This window comes from Schistocerca serialis, chromosome 4 (genome assembly GCF_023864345.2).
Source record: "Schistocerca serialis cubense isolate TAMUIC-IGC-003099 chromosome 4, iqSchSeri2.2, whole genome shotgun sequence".
In the NCBI taxonomy this organism is placed as follows: Eukaryota; Metazoa; Arthropoda; class Insecta; order Orthoptera; family Acrididae; genus Schistocerca; species Schistocerca serialis.
Window position 1 is genome coordinate 651,239,012 of NC_064641.1, and position 10,873 is coordinate 651,249,884.

A 10,873-nucleotide genomic window follows, 5' to 3' on the forward strand; every position below is an offset into this window, starting at 1 on the left:
AATAATTATTTGTTTTAACTCATTACTGAATGTATTTTAGAAGGTAACTATCGTCAAACAATGAAAATGAAACATTCCAAAATAATTTTGTCATTTTACAAAGCATAATATAACTAATAATTTTCTTAAATTATTAAATATTTTTCTTAAATACACTGCCAGAAAAAATGCTAGAAAGTGAGGCGAGAGGCAGTTCATCTCCTTAAGAGTTTATGATACTTTAGACGAGATGGAACACACGTCACGGTAAAGGATGTACCTTCCTCTAGCGACAACGCTGGTTTATATACCGCATGTAAACAACCACAAAGGTGCACAGTGGCATCGTGCGATAGCGTATCCTAAGCATCTTGCACCTTTTGTTGCAATTCGGCAACGGTTCTTGCAGGCCCTGGAGAACTAGTATGTTCCAATTCATTATGTTCGTGTTCAGTTCTGATGATCTTGGTTGTCAGGGCAGTTGTTGTGCACCACGAAGAACACGTTGCGCGCAGTAGCCGTATGTGGACGTGTATTATCAAGCGGGAAAAGCACATCCCCTTTCTACTGAAAAAGTGGCAGTCTCGCGGTATAATAACTTCAAATAGGTTGCAAGCATTGGTTACTTCATGTTACAGAAACACCAAATGTGACTACGAGGTGTAATGATGCCCCCCCCCCCCCCCCACACACACACACCATGAGGCAGATGGAACGTATTCTCATGGTCGAATGCAATGTGCAGTAGGCAGCTCACTAGGTCACGCCGTACTGGTGTACGTCCATCACAGACAGATGGAACGTACTCTCACCACTGAAGACAACAAACCGCCATTCCACTCCCCACTCAGCTCTTCCAGGACACGAAGGTAGCAATCCGTGGTGGTGTAGTCGTATCAGTGGTAGGCTAGAGGCATACGCGATCTTAATCCTGCTGCAGGCACATAGTTTCCAGTGGTCCCTGATGACACAGCAGGTACAACATGTCTCCGGATTTCATCCCTAGATGATTTTAGGTCTGTCACTGCTGCTAGCACAATGTGTCGATCTTTACGTCCGTGTGTACTGTCTGTGAAATCTTATGGGACTTAACTCCTAAGGTCATTAGTCCCTAAGCTTAAACACTACTTAACCTAAATTATCCTAAGGACAAACACACACACCCATGCCCAAGGGACGACTCGAACCTCCGCCGGGACCAGCCGCACGGTCCATGACTGCAGCGCCTCAGACCGCTCTGCTAACCATGTGTACTACACGGACGTCCAGAACCTGATGCACAGCTGTTGGAACGTCCCACAGGCCTCTGTTGAAATTAGCGACACGCTACCGATACATTGTGCACAACATGTGCAGCAATCCGACGATACGTCAATCCAGCTTCCCACAGGTCCATAATGCGATCCCGCTCAAATGGTTGTAGCAGTCCTACAGGAGTAGGTACCCGACGGTGGGGCATCGTTGTACCGTTGAACGAATGATGCAAATACTTCTCACCTATAAACTCAGCGTAGTTACTACCTGCAGAGTCAAAACAGATGGCGCACAGTCAAGTCTCTAGAGTGCCATCTCATCGCCGACGAGCGCGACAAATGAATCAAAAGATTACAACCCCGCAGTATACACGTATTATACCCTGGTAGCTCTGGACACTGTACTTGAGGATGTCGCATTTTTTTCTGGCAGTGCTTGTTTGTGATGAACCCTTCTTGAAACTAGACAGGGATTTCCAATCCACTAAGACGGAGGTTGAATAGCTTCCGGAGGTATTCAAATAATACGTTTGGCCCGGGCTTCAACAAGTCCATGTAAATAGTTCCAGATTCTGGTGTGTATGGCCTTTTATTAGTGAGAGGCGGAAATATACCTGGAAAATACCGTGTGATACGGGAAGACTTCAGTTACATTACATCATGGTTAGGTTAGGTTAGGTTAGTGTTGTTTAACGTCCCGTCGACAACGAGGTCATTAGAGACGGAGCGCAAGTTCGGGGTAGGGAAGGATGGGGAAGGAAATCGGCCGTGCCCTATTAAAGGAACCATCCCGGCATTTGCCTGAAACGATTTAGGGAAATCACGGAAAACCTAAATCAGGATGGCTGGAGACGGGATTGAACCGTCGTCCTCCCGAATGCGAGTCCAGTGTGCTAACCACTGCGCCACCTCGCTCAGTTTTATATCAAGGTCAGACAGAGAGTCTGAAATCAGCTATTGTATTGTAAGGTGTACCCAGGAGCAGATACAGACTCAGATTCCAATGTAGTATTGATGAAGAGCAGGCTGAAGTTCAAGAGATTATGAATGTATATATGTATGACTCTAGCGCTATAACATCTGACTTTCGGAAAAATATCATCCACCCAATTCCGAAGATTTCAACAGCTGACAAGTGCGAGAATTATCGCACAATCAGCTTAACAGCTCATGCATCCAAGCTGCTGAGAAGAATAATATACGGTATATAAAAATGGAAAAGAAAATTAAGCATGTGCTAAATGAAGATTACCTTGGCTTTAGAAAAGATAAAGGCACTAGAGAGGCAATTGTGACGTTGCGGTTGATAATGGAAGCAAGACTAAAGAAAATTCGAAAAATCAAGACGTATTCATAGGATTTGTCTACCTCTAAAAGCTTTCGACAAAGTAAAATGGTGCAAGATGATTGAAATTCTGAGGAAAATAGGAGTAAGCTGTAGGGAGAGACGGGTAATATACAATATGTACAAGAGCCAAGAGGGTATAATAAGAATGGACGACCAAGAACGAAGCGTTCGGATTAAAAAGGGTGTAAGACAGGGATGTAGTCTTTTGGCCCTTCTGTTCAATCTGTACATCGAAGAAGCAATGATGGAAATAAAAGAAATGTTCAGGAATGGAATTAAAATTTAGGGTGAAAGGATCTCAATGATACGATTTGCTGATGACATTGCTATCCTGAGCGATAGTGAAGAAGAATTACATGATATGCTGAATCGAATACAGTCTAACGAGTACAGAATATGGATTGAGAGTAAATCGAAGAAAGATGAAAGTAATGGGAAGTAGCAGAAACGAGAACAAAGAGAAACTTTACATCAGGACTGATGGTCACGAAGTAGATGAGTTAACGAATTGTGCTACCTAGGCAGCAAAATAAGCAACGAGAGCATCAAAAGTAGACTAGCACTGGCAAAAAGGGCAGTCCTGGCCAAGAGAAGTCTACTAGTATCAAATGTAGGCCTTAATTTGAGGAAGAAATTTCTGAGAATGTACGTCTGTAGCGCAGCATTGTATGGCAGCGAACATGTAACGTGGGAAAACCGGAACAAAAGACAATCGAATCATTTGAAATGTGGTGCTACAGACGCATGTTGAAAATTAGGCGGACTGATGAGGTAAGGAATGAGGAGGTCCTGCGCAGAATCGGAGAGGAAAGAAATATGTAGTAAACACTGACAAGCAGAAGGGACACGATGATAGGACATCTGTAAAGACATCAGGTAATAATTCCCATGGTACTAGAGAGCAAAAACTGCAGAGGAAGAGAGAAATTGGAATACATCCAGAAAATAATTGGGGACATAGGTTGCAAGTACTACTCTGGGATGAAGAAGAGGAAATAATGGCTTTCTACATCAAAGCAGTCAGAAGACTGGTGACGCAAACAAACAAACAAAAAAGTGGGACGTTGCGAGAGTCGATAGGTTCCGCCATACCCTTAAGCGCTTAACACTGGAGCGCAAGTGACATGGTATGCGCTCCCACAAGGCGGGAACTTGAGAATCGGACGGCCGACGTGAGCGGTGGCGAGGAGAGGCGGCAGTGAGATGTGATCAAGCGTCTGTTTAGTTTTGGGTTCGGCGTGTGTGCTCTAAACGGGCTCCAGTGTTGCGGATTCTGTGCTTGGTTGCTGATTTGCCTGCTAAACATGCAAGGCATGTTTCCGAGGAGCACGAGGAGAAGGCAATTTAGTGCGTAATCACTGACACACACAGAGGGGAGTGAGCGTCAGGAAGTTGTTTCCTGTATTTCTCGAGCTTCAAAAATGACAGGGAGTTATTCTTCACCTGACATCTAAAAAGATCTTCCCGGTGAGGACGCTTTGAGACTCTCACATTTATAGGTGCTAACTTAACCAAACAAGTGACATTTCTAAGCAGTGACTGTGTCTCAATGTTTTGTGTTCCTAGCGTCCCTCCTATTGCAGTAGGAGCCTTTGTTTGGATCGTTACACAGTGACTTAACAAAGGGCTTTGAATCCCGGTTTGGACTTCAGCTCAGCTTCCTGATCAGAATTTCAAGGTAGCTGTGAATCTGACTGTCATCGTATTTGCCTTGAAGTCTAACACGCTACTGTAGTTAACTTTTGTTCCTTTCATATTTACTTACGCTTTACGCATTACTGTTGAAGTGTTGTTTTGATACCGAGCCGGGACTGACATTCCTAGAAACTTAAGTCCCGCTGCATTCTACAGCAATTTTTTGTGAACAATTAATTACTACCACCGACCAATGAAAGCTTTCTGGTACACTCCGGACGAAGTTCTCTAGCCCACCATTCGGTCATCCCTGGCGACACATGGATTCATTTCGATGCCGTGCCATGGGCGTAACATTTGGATCAGATTAATGGTTGGCGGCTGCACGTAGTCCGGTTTGCAGGGACCAAGTGGGCAGGGTCCTTTCCAAGCTGCTAAATTTGTTACTTCGGTTTGAGAGAGGTCTTCTTACACGCCTGGAAATGGAAAAAAGAACACATTGACACCGGTGTGTCAGACCCACCATACTTGCTCCGGACACTGCGAGAGGGCTGTACAAGCAATGATCACACGCACGGCACAGCGGACACACCAGGAACCGCGGTGTTGGCCGTCGAATGGCGCTAGCTGCGCAGCATTTGTGCACCGCCGCCGTCAGTGTCAGCCAGTTTGCCGTGGCATACGGAGCTCCATCGCAGTCTTCAACACTGGTAGCATGCCGCGACAGCGTGGACGTGAACCGTATGTGCAGTTGACGGACTTTGAGCGAGGGCGTATTGTGGGCATGCGGGAGGCCGGGTGGACGTACCGCCGAATTGCTCAACACGTGGGGCGTGAGGTCTCCACAGTACATCGATGTTGACGCCAGTGGTCGGCGGAAGGTGCACGTGCCCGTCGACCTGGGACCGGACCGCAGCGACGCACGGATGCACGCCAAGACCGTAGGATCCTACGCAGTGCCGTAGCGGACCGCACCGCCACTTCCCAGCAAAGCTCCTGGGGTATCGGCGAGGACCATTCGCAACCGTCTCCATGAAGCTGGGCTACGGTCCCGCACACCGTTAGGCCGTCTTCCGCTCACGCCCCAACATCGTGCAGCCCGCCTCCAGTGGTGTCGCGACAGGCGTGAATGGAGGGACGAATGGAGACGTGTCGTCTTCAGCGATGAGAGTCGCTTCTGCCTTGGTGCCAATGATGGTCGTATGCGTGTTTGGCTCCGTGCAGGTGAGCGCCACAATCAGGACTGCATACGACCGAGGCACACAGGGCCAACACCCGGCATCATGGTGTGGGGAGCGATCTCCTACACTGGCCGTACACCACTGGTGATCGTCGAGGGGACACTGAATAGTGCACGGTACATCCAAACCGTCATCGAACCCATCGTTCTACCATTCCTAGACCGGCAAGGGAACTTGCTGTTCCAACAGGACAATGCACGTCCGCATGTATCCCGTGCCACCCAACGTGCTCTAGAAGGTGTAAGTCAACTACCCTGGCCAGCAAGATCTCCGGATCTGTCCCCCATTGAGCATGTTTGGGACTGGATGAAGCGTCGTCTCACGCGGTCTGCACGTCCAGCACGAACGCTGGTCCAACTGAGGCGCCAGGTGGAAATGGCATGGCAAGCCGTTCCACAGGACTACATCCAGCATCTCTACGATCGTCTCCATGGGAGAATAGCAGCCTGCATTGCAGCGAAAGGTGGATATACACTGTACTAGTGCCGACATTGTGCATGCTCTTTTGCCTGTGTCTATGTGCCTGTGGTTCTGTCAGTGTGATCATGTGATGTATCTAACCCCAGGAATGTGTCAATAAAGTTTCCCCTTCCTGGGACAATGAATTCACGGTGTTCTTATTTCAATTTCCGAGAGTGTATTAAAAATTACTCTGAGTCCATTTCTGTCGTTTATTTATTATTATTATTCTTGATGGCGTCCACCAATCGTACAGTCCGTGAGCAGTTCCTTGCAGTTGTTCTTTTAATGGTACGCTAATTTTGCGATGTCAATCTCCAGATAAAATTGCTTCGGGTGCTACGGTGTTGCCTGAAGCACCGCCCGATTTCATCTTCTCTAATTGTTAACTGTATTATGTACCTGTGTAATCACATGTCTGCCGCGCGGGATTAGCCGAGCTGTCTAAGGCGCTGCAGTCATGGACTGTGAGGCTGGTTCTGGCGGAGGTTCGAATCCGCCCTCGGGCATGGGTGTGTGTGTTTGTTCTTAGGATAATTTAGGTTAATTAGTGTGTAAGCTTAGGGGCTGATGACTATAGCGATTAAGTCCCATAAGATTTCACACACATTTGAACATTTTTTTGAATCACATGTCTCTACTACGTGTGTTCTAGAGCGCGAGCGCCAGAATTCTGAGCCGTCAGATTTGTTAAGTGCCCTGAGTTGAGACAATAGTGGCTGGCACTGTGCATCAGTTTTCTTATATTGCATTTCAAACAACAATTATTAATACCCAGGTCTTAATAAGTGTCTTTTGTGGAGTCCCTAGTCAACTTTTCGAATTTCAGCTCTTGATGTAATTAAATGTTGTGAATCTTGGTAAACCAGTTTTATGTTTTAACACTAAATAAAATGTTCCCTACTCAGGGAACTGGCCTATACAGTTCCATGTTTTGAGATTGCAAAATTTTTAACTGTTCAACTCGACTTTCACCCTTGCTCTGTGTTTCATAGAATGCCATTAGATGTTAATAAATGTTCAGTCCCTTTCCAAGTCCTTTCACTTGCAAGCAGCCGGACGCGGAATCTAGCGTCACTATTTGTGCCACTTGTTAGTTTTCACTATCCATTCAACGCATGACGGCACTGTACTTGTACGAATACCGTCAGACGAACGCCGCTGGTACCTCTGCCTCTTTCTCAGGCGGTTACACGGTGCCTCTACCACTGTGGCTCATCAGTTTGCCTAATCGGATACCCCCGGTGGCTCGCCTCCTCGGACAGAGGCCGGCGCCCTCGGACGGTAGACAGGGGTGCGACTCGGCAAGTGTCCGCGCGGTGTCCATTAGGCGCAGGAGGCGGGGCGGTAGGCAGGCGTAGCAGTGAGCGGTGAGCCCCCCGTGTGATGGACGCGCCCAGTGATCGATGCCGGGCCCGCCAGCCGCGAGCCGCGCGGCGCCCAGCCTAGCGCATGCGGGTCGCCCAACCGTGGTGCGCGCCCCGCTCGCTTTGTTCGCAGCCACTCTCTAGAACGCCGCCTCCGAGACACGGATTCCGCGCTGGTTAGCGTGACACCCGTGGATCCAGTCGCTGCTAACGACGACGTCGACCACTAACGAAGATCACACGGAGTATCTCCGCAAATACACGAACTTGGTCACGCTCTTTTTTATTTGAGCTGATTACAAGTTTCGACTTTTCAGGCATCATCGGTAATCTGACAGCGCGCCCATGTGACGCAGTAAAATTTTTAGATCTGCTGACGTCTGCAAAGCAGAAACCACCAATATAGTTTATTGAAATACAACAAGCGATAAAAATTTTCTATTTGCTGGTATTGTTTCAGGGTACATGCAACGTAGCGCGGCTCCGATGCGGGCATGTAAGAACCGACGCATAGGCAAGGTGTCATTCGTGTCATTTAGACGTGTGTGCCATAAATGGGAAATTTGAACTAAGGCGACTTATTGCCAAATGCGTCCAGCCATCACCACATGCTTTTATCCTTTATTTGGTTCCGAAGGACAAAAACATCAGTAGACATCCATCGGAGACTGAAGAACCTCACTGGGGTAGAGCGTCTCTCGAAAACTACCGCTGTCATGTGGTGCACAAACTACACTACTTGCCATTAAAATTTCTACACCAAGAAGAAATACAGATGATAAACCGGTATTCATTGGACAAATATATTGTACTAGAACTGACATGTGATTACATTTTCACGCAATTTGGGTGCATAGATCCTGAGAAATCAGTACCCAGAACAACCACCTCTGGCCGTAATAACGGCCTTGATACGCCTGGGCATTGAGTCAAACAGAGCTTGGATGGCGTGTACAGGTACAGCTGCCCATGCAGCTTCAACACGATACCACAGTTCATCAAGAGTAGTGACTGGTGTATTGTGACGAGCCCGTTGCTCGGCCACCATCGACCAGACGCTTTCAGTTGGTGAGAGATTTCGAGAATGTGCTGGCCAGGGCGGCAGTCGAACATTTTCTGTATCCAGAAAGACTCGTACAGAACCTGCAACATGCGGTCGTGCATTATCCTGCTCAAATGTAGGGTTATGCAGGGATAGAATGAGGGGTAGAGCCACTGGTCGTAACACATCTGAAATGCAACGTCCACTGTTCAAAGTGCCGTCAATGCGAACAAGAGGTGACCAAGACGTGTAACCAATGGCACCCCATACCATCACGCCGGATGATACGCCAGTATGGCGATGAAGAATACACGCTTCCAATGTGCGTTCACCGCAATATCGCCAAACACGGATGCGACCATCATGATGCAGTAAACAGAACCTGGATTCATTCGAAAAAAGTGACATTTTGCCATTCATGCACCCACGTTCGTCGTTTAGTACACCATCGCAGGCGCTCCTGTCTGTGATGCATCGTCAAGCCTAACCCCAGCCATGGTATCCGAGCTGATAGTCCATGCTGCTGCAAACGTCGTCGAACTGTTCGTGCAGATGGTTGTTGTCTTGCAGCGTCCCCATATGTTGACTCAGGGATCGAGACGTGGCTGCACGATCCGTTACAGCAATGCGGATAAGATGCCTGTCATCTCGACTGCTAGTGATACGAGGCCGTTGGGATCCAGCACGGCGTTCCTATTACCCTCCTGAACCTACTGATGCCATATTCTGCTAACAGTCATTGGATCTCGACCAACGGGAGCAGCAATGTCGCGATACGATAAACCGCAATCGCGATGGGCTACAATCCGACCTTTATCAAAGTCGGAAACGTCATGGTACGCATTTCTCCTCCTTACAGGAGGCATCACAACAGCGTTTCACCAGGGAACGCCGGTCAACTGCTGTTTGTGTATGAAAAATCGTTTGGAAACTTTCTTCATGTCATCACGTTGTAGGTGTCACCACCGGCGCCAATCCTGTGTGAATGCTCTGAAAAGCTAACCATTTGCATATCACAGCATCTTCTTCCTGTCGGTTAAATTTCGATTATGTAGCACGTCATGTTCGTGGTGCAGTAATTTTAATGGCCGGTAGTGTACATGCTGGTACTCCAAGTTAAGGGACGCCCCGAATTGCCACTTTCTTAGCCCAGAAGTTACACCAGCTCAAGTAGGAGACACTCGTTGACCCTTCCTGTAGACCTGATCTCTTACCATACGATTATCACTCTTCAGTCCCTTAAATAAGGCCTTGAAGAGCCGATGATGTGCATCAGGCAGTTACGGACTTCCTCACGCAGCAGGAGACGCTATTTTACCAAACGGGTATTTTCAACCAGGGTCGACGGTGGAATGGTTACCTCAATCCTACTGGCGATTTAACGAGACTGGCGTACCGATTCTGCGCTGTACGGCATTCGGACGGGAACTTTTTGATCCCTCCTTGTGTCATATGACAAAAAAAAAAAAATTTGGAATCAAATCCATTACTTAGGTCAGCAGTCTCCTCAGGATCCACAAACGGCTCTTTCCGACAATACTAAACTAAAAACTCAACTCCATCATAACAGGCCTTGGAAGTCTCCAAAGGTACCGACGGGCCGCCGTGTCATCCTCATCCCACAAGCGTCACTGGATGCGGATATGGAGGGGCATGTGGTCAGCACACCCCTCTCCCGGCCGTATATGAGTTTACGAGACAGGAATCGCTACTTCCAAATCAAATAGCTCCGCAGTTTGCCTCACAAGGGCTGAGTGCATCCCGCTTGCCAACAGCGCTCCGCAGACCGGATGGTCACCCATCCGAATGTTAGACCAGTCCCACAGCGCTTAACTTCGGTGATCTGACGGGAACCGGTGTTACCACTGCGGAAGGGCCGTTGGCGTTTCCACGAATACAGTGTCTCATAAAAAGCGTCCGGACACCGTTGTGTAATGCGTCGTGAGAGACGGACCCCCCTGTGTCAATGATGGCGGGAAGTATTTTGTACTCAATAGAGCAGCAGTTATATAGAATGGGTCGGTCAGGAGGGCTCATTGACTTCGAAAGTTGTCTAGTCGTTTGTTGTCATCTGAATAGAAGATCCATCATGGACATTTAAACCGCTCTAAAACTGCCAAGAGAATCGAGGCATTTGAGATGTGGTGCTAAAGACGAATGTTGAAGATTAAGTGGACTGATAGGGTAAGGAATGAGGATGTTCTGCGCAGAAGCGAAGAGTAAAGGGATGTGTGGAAAACACTGACAAGGAGAAGGGACAGGATGATACGACATCACTTAAGACATCAGGGAATGATGTTCATGGTACTAGAGGGGGCTGTATAGGGCAAAAACTGTAGAGGAAGACAGAGCTTGGTATACATCTAGCAAATACTTGAAGACGCAGGTTGCAAGTGCTACTCTGAGATGAAAAGGTTGGCACAGGAGAGGAATTGTTGGTGGGCCGCATCAAACAAGTCAGGAGACTGATGACTCAAAAAAAGGCTGCGCACGTTGATTATACTTACGGACAGGGACCGTCGAGCATTATGAATGGTGTAACAAATCGC

General features: G+C 47.8%; 1 pseudogene; it reads right to left on the bottom strand.

Annotated features, from left to right (window-relative positions):
- Positions 1–10,090: 10,090 nt before the first annotated feature.
- LOC126476580 (5S ribosomal RNA) lies at positions 10,091–10,208 on the bottom strand (annotated as a pseudogene).
- Positions 10,209–10,873: the final 665 nt, after the last annotated feature.